The following is a 12880-nucleotide window of genomic DNA, read 5'->3' on the forward strand; positions in this document are numbered from 1 at the left end:
AAAGAAAGTTGTTCAATTATGTAAATGAGATGCAAAACCAACTTTTATTTCATTGGTGAAAATGCACTATACAAAAGGCTGAAAGTACTGGAGTATCTGCACATTCCCTGACCCCCTAATTTTTGTGAGCAATATATATTAAAAAGCATTATGTCTTCTTGAGACAATGTCCCCTTTATTGTTATGAAATGTACATCTTTGTCTCTGGTTACCTTTGTTGTCTTGAAGTCAGCATATTTAGATTAGTATGGCTAAACCTGCTTTTCTTTGAATATTATATGCTTGGAGAATCATTTTCTAATCTTTTATTTTGAGCCTACTTTTGTCCTTGCAGCTCAGATGTGTCTCTTAAAGGCAGCATATGAGTGGGTTTTGCTTTGATCCAATTTGCTACTCTGTGCCCCTTTATTTGTGAGTTTAGTCCATTTACATTTAGGGTAATTATTGACACTTGAAGATTTTCTTTCTTTTTTTTTTTAGCTAGAGAGAGAGACAGACAGACAGGAAGGGAGAAAGATGAGAAACAACTAATAGTTGTGGCACCTTAATTGTTCACTAATTGCTTTCTCATATGTTCTTTGACCAGGGGGCTCCAACCAAGCCAATGGTCCCTTACTCAAGCCAGTGATCTTGGGCTCAAGCCAGCAACCATGGGGTCATGACTATGATCCCACATTCAAGCTGGTGACCCTATGTTCAAGCTCGGAGCCCTTGCTCAAACCGGCAACCTTGGGGTTATGAACCTGGGTCCTTGGCATCCCAGGCTGATGCTCTATCCACTTCGCCATTGCCCGGTCAGGTATGAAGACATTCTATTGCAATTTTGTCTTGTTTTTCGGTAGCTCTGTGTCTCATTTGGTTTTTTTCCTTTGGGTTTCTGTCAGTTGTTATTGTTTGGTAATATTTCATACTTTTTCCCCCTGTTTCTTTTTTTTTTTTTTTAAGCTATGTGTTTCAGTAGTGGCTTTCTCGTGGGTGGTTAACAGTAGGTTACCAGGAAAAAAGTTTTTTTTTTTTTAATTTTTCTTAAGTAAGAGGCAGGGAGACACAGTGACAGACTCCCACATGCATCCTGACCAGGATCCACTGGGAAAGCCTGCTACTGGGCTATGCTCTGCCCATCTGGAGCTGGTGCTCTGTTGTTCAACATCTGAGCTGTTTTCGCACCTGAGGCAAGGTCGTGGAGCCATCCTCAGTGCTGGGGCCAACTTGCTCCAACAAAGCCATGGCTGCATAAGGAGAAGAGAGATAGAGAGAGAAAAGAGGGGAGGGGTGGGGAGACTGTAAAGATGGCAGCGGAGTAGGCAGATGCACAGAAGCCCAGCTCTCACCACCAAACTGGAATACAAATCAATTTAGGAAAAATCAGCATGGAAAACCAACTCTGAACTACAAGAACAGCTCTCAAAAACCAAGGAGCAAAAAAGAAGCCACAACAAACCTGGTAGGGAGCACCTGAATCTCCCCTGCTTACAGGAATGGAGGGGGGGCAGTGGTGCTGAGAGCCCAGAGGGGATCTCACACAAGGGAAAAGAGCAGAAACTACTGCTCACAGCCACTTGCCTGGTGACCAGGGAGCGAGGTGTGTTGAAAAAACCAGCTTATCTCCCAAGTGGAAAGGAAAGAGAGAGGGACAGACTATGAGGGGCTAAGGAATGAAGGAGACGACCTGAAAAAAGCTGACTCATCTGTGCTGGAGGCAGCCATATCTGGGGGAGGGACTGAACCTTTCACAAAACAGAGCTGAAATGCTTCCAGATCAGAGATCTCCAGACATCTATCCAGCTCCAATCAGTGCAACAAGACACAGCTGAAAACAAGAAGTGGGGAGGAGGGACAGTAACTCAGGTCTCCATGGAGATCTGAGATACACCACCCCCTACTGAAGCTGAGAAAACACCCTGCCCCCAGAGAGATTAGTTGGCTAAAGAGGCCTTCAGAGTCTCAGGCTACACCCATCGCATTCCTGGATACAGTTTCAAGGAAGCCCCCTGCTGAGATCAGTAAACAAGACTATCACCTGTTAAGAAAACAAACCAATCAAGATTTCAAAGCTGCCAAAATCTGAAAGTGGATTACAGATAACAGCTGATACCAACCCAAGAAGACCTAGAAATAACACAACTGACAACTGGAGGCAGACAACACCAAGCCTAGACTCAACCAGCTCTACAAATAAAACACCCAAAAACAGACAATGAGAAGACAAAGAAGTACAATCCAAATGAAACCACAAGAGACACCTTCAAGAGATGAACTGAGTGATATGGAAATAATCAAACTTCCGGATGTGGAGTTCAAAATAATGATTGTAAGGATGCTTAGGGATCTTAGAACAACAATGGATGGTCATTATGAACACCTAAATAAAGAAATAGCAAATATAAAAAAAGAATCAATCGAAGATGACAAATACAATATCAGAAATAAAGACCACAATGGAAGGAATTAAAAACAGGATAGATAGAGCTGAGGATCGAATCAGCGAGTTGGAGGACAATTGGAATGAAGGCATGAAAGCAGAGAAGAAAAGAGAAAAGAGACTCAAAAAGTCAGAGGAAACTCTTAGAGAGCTCTGTGACAACATGAAGAGAAATAACATCTGCATCATAGGGGTTCCTGAAGAAGAAGAAAAAGAACAAGGGATAGAGACTATGTTCAATCATATGATAGCTGAAAACTCCCCTAAATTAATGCAAGATAAACTCTCACAAGTCCAAGAAGCACAGAGGACTCCATTAAAGAGAAACACAAAGAAACCTGCACCAAGACACATCATAATTAAAATACCAAAGCTAAGCGATAAAGATAAAATATTAAAAGCTGCAAGAGAAAAAAAAGTTACCACCTACAAAGGGGCCCCCATAGGGATGACATCCGACTTCTCAACAGAAACACTTGAGGCCAGAAGGGAATGGCAAGAAATATTCAAAGTAATGCAGAACAAGAACCTACAACCAAGACTACTTTATCCAGCAAGGCTATCGTTTAAAATCGAAGGAGAAATAAAAAGCTTCCCAGACGAATAACAACTCAAGGAATTCATTACAACCAAACCAATGCTGCAGGAAATGTTAAGGGGCCTGTTGTAAACAGATCAAAGTGGGAAAAGAATATAGCAAAAAAGGAATACACCTTTAAGGAAGAAAATGGCAATAAACAACTACATATCAATAATAACCTTAAATGTAAATGGATTAAATGATCCAATCAAAAGACATAGGGTAGCTGCGTGGATAAGAAAACAAGACCCATACATATGCTGTCTACAAGAGACACACCTTAGAACAAAAGATACACATAGATTGAAGGTAAAAGGATGGAAAAAAACATTCCATGCAAATGGAAATGAAAAAAAAAAAAAGCTGGGGCAGCAATACTTATATCAGACAAATTGGACTTTAAAACAAAGGATATAGTAAGAGATAAAGAAGGACACTACATAATGATAAAGGGAGTAATCCAACAGGAAGATATAACTATTATAAATATCTATGCACCTAATATAGGAGCACCCAAATATATAAAGCAGACTTTGATGAATTTAAAGGGCAAGATCAACAGCAATACTATAATAGTAGGGGATTTCAGTACCCCACTAACATCACTAGATAGATCCTCAAGAAAGAAAATTAACAAAGAAACAGCAGACTTATTGGAAACACTAGATCAACTCGATTTAATAGATATCTTTAGAACTTTTCACCCTAAAGCAGCAGAATATACATTCTTTTCAAGTGCTCATGGTACATTCTCTAGGATAGACCACATGTTAGGGCACAAAAGTGCTCTCAACAAATTTAAGAAGACTGAAATCATATCAAGCACTTTCTCCGATCACAATGGCATGAAACTAGAAATGAACCACAACAGAAAAGCTCAAAAATTCTCAAACACATGGAAACTAAATAGCAGGTTGTTAAATAACGAATGGATTAAGAATGAGATCAAAGAAGAAATAAAAAAATTCCTAGAAACGAATGACAATGAGCATACAACAACTCAAAATTTATGGGACACAGTGAAAGCAGTGCTGAGAGGGAAGTTCATAGCACTACAGGCACACTTTCAGAAGCTAGAAAAAGCTCAAATAAACAACTTAACCCTGCATCTCTAAGAGAATTAGAAAAAGAACAGCAAGTAAAGCCCAGAGCTAGTAGAAGGAAGGAAATAATAAAGGTCAGAGCAGAAATAAATGACATAGAGGCTAAAGAAACAATACAGAGGATCAATGAAACTAGGAGCTGGTTCTTTGAAAAGGTAAACAAGATTGATGAACCTTTAACTAGACTCACCAAGAAAAAGAGAGAGAGGACGCAAATAAATAAAATTAGAAATGAGAGAGGAGAAATAACAACTGACACAACAGAAATACAAAATATTGTAAGAAAATACTATGAAGAACTGTATGCCAAAAAACTAGACAACCTAGATGAAATGGACAAATTCCTTGAAACATACAATCTTTCAAAAATCAATCTGGAAGAATCAGAAAACCTAAACAGACCGATTACACCAAATGAGATCGAAACAGTTATCAAAAAACTCCCAACAAAAAAAAGTCCGGGGCCCAATGGCTTCACAACGGAATTCTACCAAATATTCAAAGAAGAACTAACTCCTATCCTTCTCAAACTATTTCAAAAAATTCAAGAGGAAGGAAGACTTCCAAGCTCCTTTTATGAGGCGAGCATAATTCTGATTCCAAAACCAGGCAAAGACAACACAAAGAAAGAAAATTATAGGCCAATATCTCTGATGAATATAGATGCTAAAATCCTCAACAAAATATTAGCAAACAGGATCCAACAATATATGGAAAAAATCATACACCATGATCAAGTGGGATTTATTCTGGGGAGGCAAAGCTGGTACAATATTTGTAAATCAATCAATAACATAAACAAAAAGAAGGAGAAAACCCATATTATAATTTCAATAGATGCAGAAAAAGCATTTGATAAAATCCAGCACCCAGGCCCTGGCCGGTTGGCTCAGTGGTAGAGCGTCGGCCTGGTGTCCAGGGGACCCGGGTTTGATTCCCGGCCAGGGCACATAGGGGAAGCACCCATTTGCTTCTCCACCACCCCCTCCTTCCTCTCTGTCTCTCTCTTCCCCTCCCACAGACGAGGCTCCATTGGAGCAAGGATGGCCCGGGCACTGGGGATGGCTCCTTGGCCTCTGCCCCAGGTGCTAGAGTGGCTCTGGTCGTGGCAGAGCATCGCCCCCTGGTGGGCAGGGTGTCGCTCCTGGTGGGCGTGCCGGGTGGATCCCGGTCGCATGTGGGAGTCTGTCTGACTGTCTCTCCCCGTTTCCAGCTTCAGAAAAAATACAAAAAAAAAAAAAATACAGCACCCATTCATGATCAAAACTCTCAGCAAAGTGGGAATACAGGGAACATACCTCAACATGATAAAGGTCATCTATGACAAACCCACAGCCAACATCATACTCAATGGGCAAAAATTAAAAGCAATACCCTTAAGATCAGGAACAAGTCAGGGGTGCCCCCTTTCACCACTCTTATTTAACATAGTCCTGGAAGTCCTAGCCACAGCAATCAGACAAGAAGAAGAAATAAAAGGCATTCAAGTTGGAAAAGAAGAATTAAAACCATCATTAGTTGCAGATGATATGATACTGTATATAGAAAACCCTAAAGTCTCAGTCAAAAAGCTATTGTACCTGATAAATGAATTCAGCAAAGTGGCAGGATATAAAATTAATACTCAGAAATTAGAGGCATTTTTATACACCAACAATGAACAGTCAGAAAGAGAAATTAAAGAAACAATCCCCTTCACGATTACAACCTAAAAAATAAAGTACTTAGGAGTAAACTTAACCAAGGAGACTAAAGACTTGTACTCGGAAAATTACAAAGCATTGATAAAAGAAATCAAGGAAGATACAAACAAATGGAAGCATATACCGTGCTCATGGTTAGGAAGAATAAACATCATTAAAATGTCTATACTACCCAAAGCAATCTATAAATTCAATGCAATACCAATTAAAATACCAATGACATACTTCAAAGATATAGAACAAATATTCCAAAAATTTATATGGAACCAAAAGAGAACACAAATAGCCTCAGCAATCTTAAAAAAGAAGAATAAAGTGGGAGGTATCACACTTCCTGATATCAAGTTATACTACAAGGCCATTGTACTCAAAACAGCCTGGTACTGGCATAAGAACAGGCATATAGATCAATGGAACAGAACAGAGAACCCAGAAATAAACCCACAGTTTTATGGACAACTGATATTTGACAAAGGAGGTAAGGGCATACAATGGAGTAAAGACAGCCTCTTTAACAAATAATGTTGGGAAAATTGGACAGCTACCTGCAAGAAAATGAAACTAGATCACCAGCTTACACCACTCACAAAAATAAACTCAAAATGGATAAAAGACTTAAATGTAGGCCGTGAAACCATAAGCATCTTAGAAGAAAACATAGGCAGTAAGCTCTCCGACATCTCTCGGAGCAATATATTTGCTGATTTATCTCCACGGGGAAGTGAAATAAAAGACAGGATAAACAAATGGGACTATATCAAACTAAAAAGCTTTTGCACAGCTAAAGACAACAAGAACAGAATAAAAAGACAAACTACACAATGGGAGAACATATTTGACAATACGTTTGATAAGGGGTTAATAACCAAAATTTATGGAAACTTGTAAATCTCAATACCAGGAAGACAAACAACCCAATCCTAAAATGGGCAAAAGAGATGAATAGACACTTCTCCAAAGAGGACATACAGATGGCCAATAGGCATATGAAAAAATGCTCAACATCACTAATCATTAGAGAAATGCAAATTAAAACCACAATGAGATATCTATCACCTCACACCAGCCAGAATGGCGCTTATCAACAAAACAACACAGAATAAGTGCTGGCGAGGATGTGGAGAAAAGGGAACCCTCCTGCACTGCTGGTGGGAATGCAGACTGGTGCAGCCACTGTGGAAAACAGTATGGAGATTCCTCAAAAAACTGAAAATCGAACTGCCTTTTGACCCAGCTGTCCCACTTTTAGGAATATACCCCAAGGACACCATAGAATGGCTCTAAAAGGAGAAATGCACCCCCATGTTTGTGGCAGCATTGTTCACAATAGCGAAGATCTGGAAACAGCCCAAGTGTCCGTCAGAGGACGAGTGGATTAAAAATCTTTAGTACATATATACTATGGAATACTACTCAGTCATAAGAAATGATGACATTGGATCATTTACAATAACATGGATAGACCTTGATAACATTATACAGAGTGAAATAAGTAAATCAGAAAAAAAACTAAGAACTATATGAATCCATACATAGAAGGGACATAAAAATGAGACTCAGAGACATGAACAAGAAAGTGATGGCAACAGGGGTGGGGGGTGGGGGAAGGGGGGATGGGGCAAAGAAGGAAAGAGGGGTTGGGGGAGGGGAGGGGCACAAAAAACCAGATAGAAGGTGACAGAAGACAATTTAACTTTGAGGGAGGGGTATACAGCACAATCAAATGTCAAAATAATCTAGAGTTGTTTTCTCTCAACATATGTACCCTGATTTATCAATGTCACTGCATTAAATTTAATAAATTAAAAAAAAAGGCCCTGGCCAGTTGGCTCAGTGGTAGAGCGTCGGCCTAGCGTGCGGAGGACCCGGGTTCGATTCCCAGCCAGGGCACACAGGAGAAGCGCCCATTTGCCTCTCCACCCCTCCACCGCGCTTTCCTCTCTGTCTCTCTCTTCCCCTCTTGCAGCCAAGGCTCCACTGGAGCAAGGATGGCCCGGGCGCTGGGGATGGCTCTGTGGCCTCTGCTTCAGGCGCTAGCACTCTAGCGCAACATGGCGACGCCCAGGATGGGCAGAGCGTCGCCCCTGGTGGGCGTGCCGGGTAGGTCCCGGCGCATGCGGGAGTCTGTCTGACTGTCTCTCCCTGTTTCCAGCTTCAGAAAAAAAAAAAAAAAAAAAAAAAAAAAAAAAAAGAGTGAGCCTTAAAAAAATGTAATAAATGAAATTCAGAAGAGAAAGAGAAATTATTTCAGTTTTGAGAGGTTGTTCTGTTTTTTGGGGTTTTTTTTTTCTCTGATAGATGGCAGCTGTATTACAAGGTTTAGCTCTGAGAACTTTCTGGAATGACCTCTACTAAGATATTGGTGTCAGAATTATTCAGGTGGGGCTGCGGTCATGTTGGTGGGTGGGGCATGTTGTGATGACTTTATGGCCTTGTGGCTTTAGCAATGGTGATCTTAGTCCTCTGGGTGCTTCTCCTCACATCTCAATGGAACAGGGAACCAGACACAGAGCACCTCTGTTCTTCAGGAGATAGAATGGCTCTGGAGAATTAACTGTGGGATGTATCTCTACCATTTTCTATACCTACAAGGTGAGGGAGGTAGGATCTGGGAAGTTGAGGGGCCACACCTTGGTTTTCTCTGTCTCTGCACTGAGTGTGAGTTGCGGGAAGTCCATAGGAACACTGGCCATGACTTCTTGTTTTTCCACTGCTTTTGTTTAGTATCTCCCTCTCTGCTCCTTAATCTCACTGCTCCTCCTGGCAGAAAGAGACCCAGTCACTCTGGGATTCTCCTATCTTCATAGTACCAGCATAGAAAAACCTACCCAGTCTGGGCTTCTCCCCTCTTTGGAGCCCTTGCAGGCAAAAACTTGGACAGTCTGGGCTTCTCCTCCTTCCTGAGCTGACCAGAAGTGCATTTTATCTTCTGTTTCCTTTTCAATCCTTTTCACCTTTAATTCATTTAAAGCCCACATCTTTCAGGCAAGCCTGCAAGTCCAGCTGGGGTTGCTTCACTGTGGTATAGCTGTGCAATTTGTTAAAATTTCAAGGGCAGAGATCAGGAGTATCTTTTACACTGCCATACTCTGATGTCATCTCCACTCCATATCTCTTTATTATCCTTATCACCTTTAATTTCCATTTCATTAATAGATCACTAAACCCAAAAATCTCAGTGTCTGCTTATAAGAAACTAGACCTAAGATACTTGTATGTATTTGCATCCCTTTTAGGATATAGATCTCACCATGGTGAAGACTTTGTTATGCTCATGACTGTATCTCAGTGTTTAGACCAGTGTCTGGCATATAATTTAAGGTGCTACATAACATATATTAATTTAAAAAAATTAAACAGGCACAACTAAACATTTATTTAGTGAAAATAAACTTAGTTCCCATCTTGAGAAGTGTTCCAGTAAACATATTTTCTTTTATTTCATTATATTCAGTGATGTTTTACAGTCTAGTAATATTGTAGAAACTTTTTAGATTGGCTGTTTGAAAACCTGCTGGTTGGCCTGCACACAGTTCTCACTGAACAAATGAACATGGTATGTGCTTGGACTTGGAAGAGCAGAGAACACATGTTGGGGAAAAGTGAGATAAAGCAGGGCTTGCCTAGTATTTACAGCCAAGTTGGGGTAGCTCCATCACTGGCAATAGAATGGAAAGGGAATTCTGCAAGCTGCCACCACCCCATTACACAAGTAGTCACACTTTCTTTTGGTCAAACAAGAAAAAGGCAGTCTCTTCTCATAGAGATGTGGAAGAGAAGGGAATATGGCAGTTCTAGAGTTTCCCTCTGACATGATAGCTCTGGGGCCTGATGTCTGGTCACATTTTAATCCATAACCTTTTAGAAACTTTGCAGAACATGGAACAGGGTTGGGTGGTAGCTAATATTGGCTAAAAATAAACCCTAAAACAAATGTTGTCTATAAGGGGTATGTGCTTTAGGGAGGTGAAGTTTGACTTCTGAAAATAAGTACTTCATGAGGTTTTTGCAAGGGGAGACTGAGCACTTGGTGGCAGCAATAAAGTTTACTTTCCTGTATCAAGCACCTTGAAAGAAGGCTTTCCAAGTCTTTCATACCATCCCCCACCCCTAATACCACCACATACCACACCCCATCATCACTTGCCCTTGTTGCTTCACCACCTCTTGCTCAATATAGATTCACAAAGGCACCATTTTCTGACTCAAGGATTATAGGGTTTCTCAAAATAAATTGGAATGAACAACTGCTACCCCCAGAAACAGAATGAGTGGAAATTCCAAGGCCTAGGGACAAGATTCATACTGTTTAATGCTAAAGCCTCTGTCTCTGTGTCCCTGTTGGTGCCTGGACAGGAAACAAATGGAACAAATCTCTCCAACTGGCACTTCATTTTGACATAAAAAAATATTGGTCAGGTCTAGGTCAATGTGTTTAAAGCCTTTTTGTCATACGAAACTCTTCATTTACAATCTCCTCTAAGCTCATATATAGAATAGGCCAAACTGAACAGCCCTGACTGAATTGTGAGGTAGGGAGAAGTTAAGCCTATCCACTTTGCCTCATCTTTGTCACTTCCTCATGTGGGCCTACCTGTAACAATCCATCCCATCATAGCACAGGGAAGAATACTGTGAAGCCTAGAGATTTCCAGCAGAAAGGGACACGCTGAACAGAGCCAGACCTGGAACTAAACTGTACATGGGGCAGACCTTTCTACTTCATGTCAGCATTGTTCCAAGGGAGCTGGGCCAAATTGAGCCATCAAGCCTGTTCATGTTTGGGGATGTGCAGACAAGGGGTGTCAGGTAGCCTTAGCTGGGAAGATAAAGGCCTTTAAAGCCAGGAACCCAGAGCCAGAGACCATGAGCAGATTGTCTTGGCCCAAGTAGAAGTATAGTGTTTATAGTGTTAACATTTGCAGAAGACAGTGGAAAGGAAATCATGAAGGATCCAGTTAATGAACAACTTTGAAGGTTGGTATGAGAAGACTGGATTTGATCCAGTAAGCACTATAACATTCTGAGAAGAGGACTATCTCATAAAAGAGCCCCCAGAAGAATAGTGGCTGAGCTGTAAAAGTTTGAACTATAAAAACTTTTAATAAGCACTTCTTGGTGTCTCTTAAGTCCTTTCCTTTCCTGCCATCATCTCTTCCCCATCTAAGTAAGTTCAGATGCCAAAACATTGTGCCTAGGCTTCTGTTCAACCTTCTTACAGTGCCCACCTTTTGTCACCTACTATGAATCCATCCTCCACTCTGTGCTGTAGTGATCTTTCTGAAACACAAACCTGGAATAACATAACACTTTCTCCTTTATCTCCTTCAATGGATCTTCATTGAATAAAGTTCAGCTTTAAGGTCTGGAATCTCAAGTTCTTCACAGTCACATTACTGCCTCCCTTACTAGGTTTCTTCTCACTGCACCCACCTGTGCCTGCATTTCTATACTTCCCCACACTCTCCTCACCTTTCTGGTTGACTTATCCTTACCCTCCACCTACTCTTATTTCCCTCTTTAACCTCCTTTACCTGTTCTCAGAGCCTTCTATTGAAGATCTGTTATTCTATAAGGTCCAGTTATAATTTTATGTCCCTTGAAAACCCTTTTAAGATCCTCTCTTTTGAAATAGCCTCTCTGCTCTCAAGACACTGCATTTATATATCTAGTGTACCTAGTCTAGCATTGCTCTGTCTGCCCAGTATCAGAGTTGTTCATAAATGTTAGTTTCTCTTGTTATATTGTGCACTCTTAGAAAGCAAACACAGAACTAACAAAATAAATACTTGAATTTTTTGTATTGACTAACAGAGTTTATAAAATTGGGGATGTGTGGAAATAGTTGTATAGACATTTAAAAACTAAGAACAGTCATCCTGAGTCCAGGATGGACACTCTGAACATTCAGTGGCCACCCACTTCCCAGCCCTTATTCTATGGGAGTGAGGCCAATGCTTGATGAGAAGTGTCATGGAGCTTTACCTCATCAACTGTGAAGATGAAGACCGTTCTCAGCAATAAGACTGTCAACATCTCAGAAATTGTGAACATTACTTTGAGGGACACATGTTTATTGTGAAGGGCCCCAGTGGCACCACACAGAAGGATTTCTATCACATAAATGTAGAACTCAGTCTTATTGGGAAGAAAAAGAATAGGCTCTAATTTGACAAATGGTGAGGAAATAGAATGGTGGGGAATGGTCACCATTGGCACTAGCTGCAGGCATGTACAGAATGTAATCAAGAACATTACACTGTGCTCTTGTTACAAGAGGAGGTCTGTGCATGCTCACTTCCCCACCAACAATGTTATTCAGAAGAATGGTTCTCTTGTTGACTCACTCAGAACTTTCTTGGGCAAAAAATAAATCTGCAGGGTTTGGATAAAGTCAGGCATTCAGTATCTCAAGCCCAGAAAGATGAGTTGATTCTTGAAGGAAACAACATTGAACTTGTATCAAATTCATCTGCTTTGATTCAGCAAACCACAACAGGTAAAAGCAAGGATATCAGAAAATTTTGGGGTATCCAAATGACAACAGAGTAGGTGGACAGACATTCCACTCACTTCCTCTCAAGACCAAACTGGAGTTATAACTAAATTTAAGACCAATCATCCTGAAAAACCAACTTAGGACTAAATGAAGAGACGTCTATAACCAAAGACTCACAGAAGCAGCTACATTAAGACTGCTAGGAACAGTGGAGATGTCAAAAGGGCTCTTCCCACTCCTAGGAGCAAATGATTGCTGAAGGTCTGGAGGGACATTTTAGCTGCAGAGAGGTTTTCCTTGAGAGGTGCGGATCCACAGCCCCAGGCTGGACACCCCAGACTAGAGCACCAGTCTAGAAGAAGTGCCCACGTAGTACATTAGTGGTGAAAAGAGGTGAGATTTCTGTCTGTGAGAAAGAGATGGGAGACCTCAGAGATGCAGGCACCCTCTTAAAGGGCAAATGTGGAAAACCTTGTTCACAGTCACTTACCCTGGGCTCCAGTGGAGGGAGAGCTGAGAGGACTAGAGTTTCATAGAGAGTCTCATGAGGAAAGTGTGAGATTGGTGGCCTTG

The 12880-nt window shown here is 40.9% G+C and overlaps 1 pseudogene; it reads left to right on the plus strand.

The window, feature by feature from the left end:
- The first annotated feature begins 11809 nt into the window (after nt 1-11809).
- On the plus strand, nt 11810-12360 carry LOC136322566 (large ribosomal subunit protein uL6 pseudogene; annotated as a pseudogene).
- The last annotated feature ends 520 nt before the right edge of the window (nt 12361-12880 follow it).

The sequence above is a fragment of the Saccopteryx bilineata genome, chromosome 2 (genome assembly GCF_036850765.1).
Source record: "Saccopteryx bilineata isolate mSacBil1 chromosome 2, mSacBil1_pri_phased_curated, whole genome shotgun sequence".
Classification (NCBI taxonomy): domain Eukaryota; kingdom Metazoa; phylum Chordata; class Mammalia; order Chiroptera; family Emballonuridae; genus Saccopteryx; species Saccopteryx bilineata.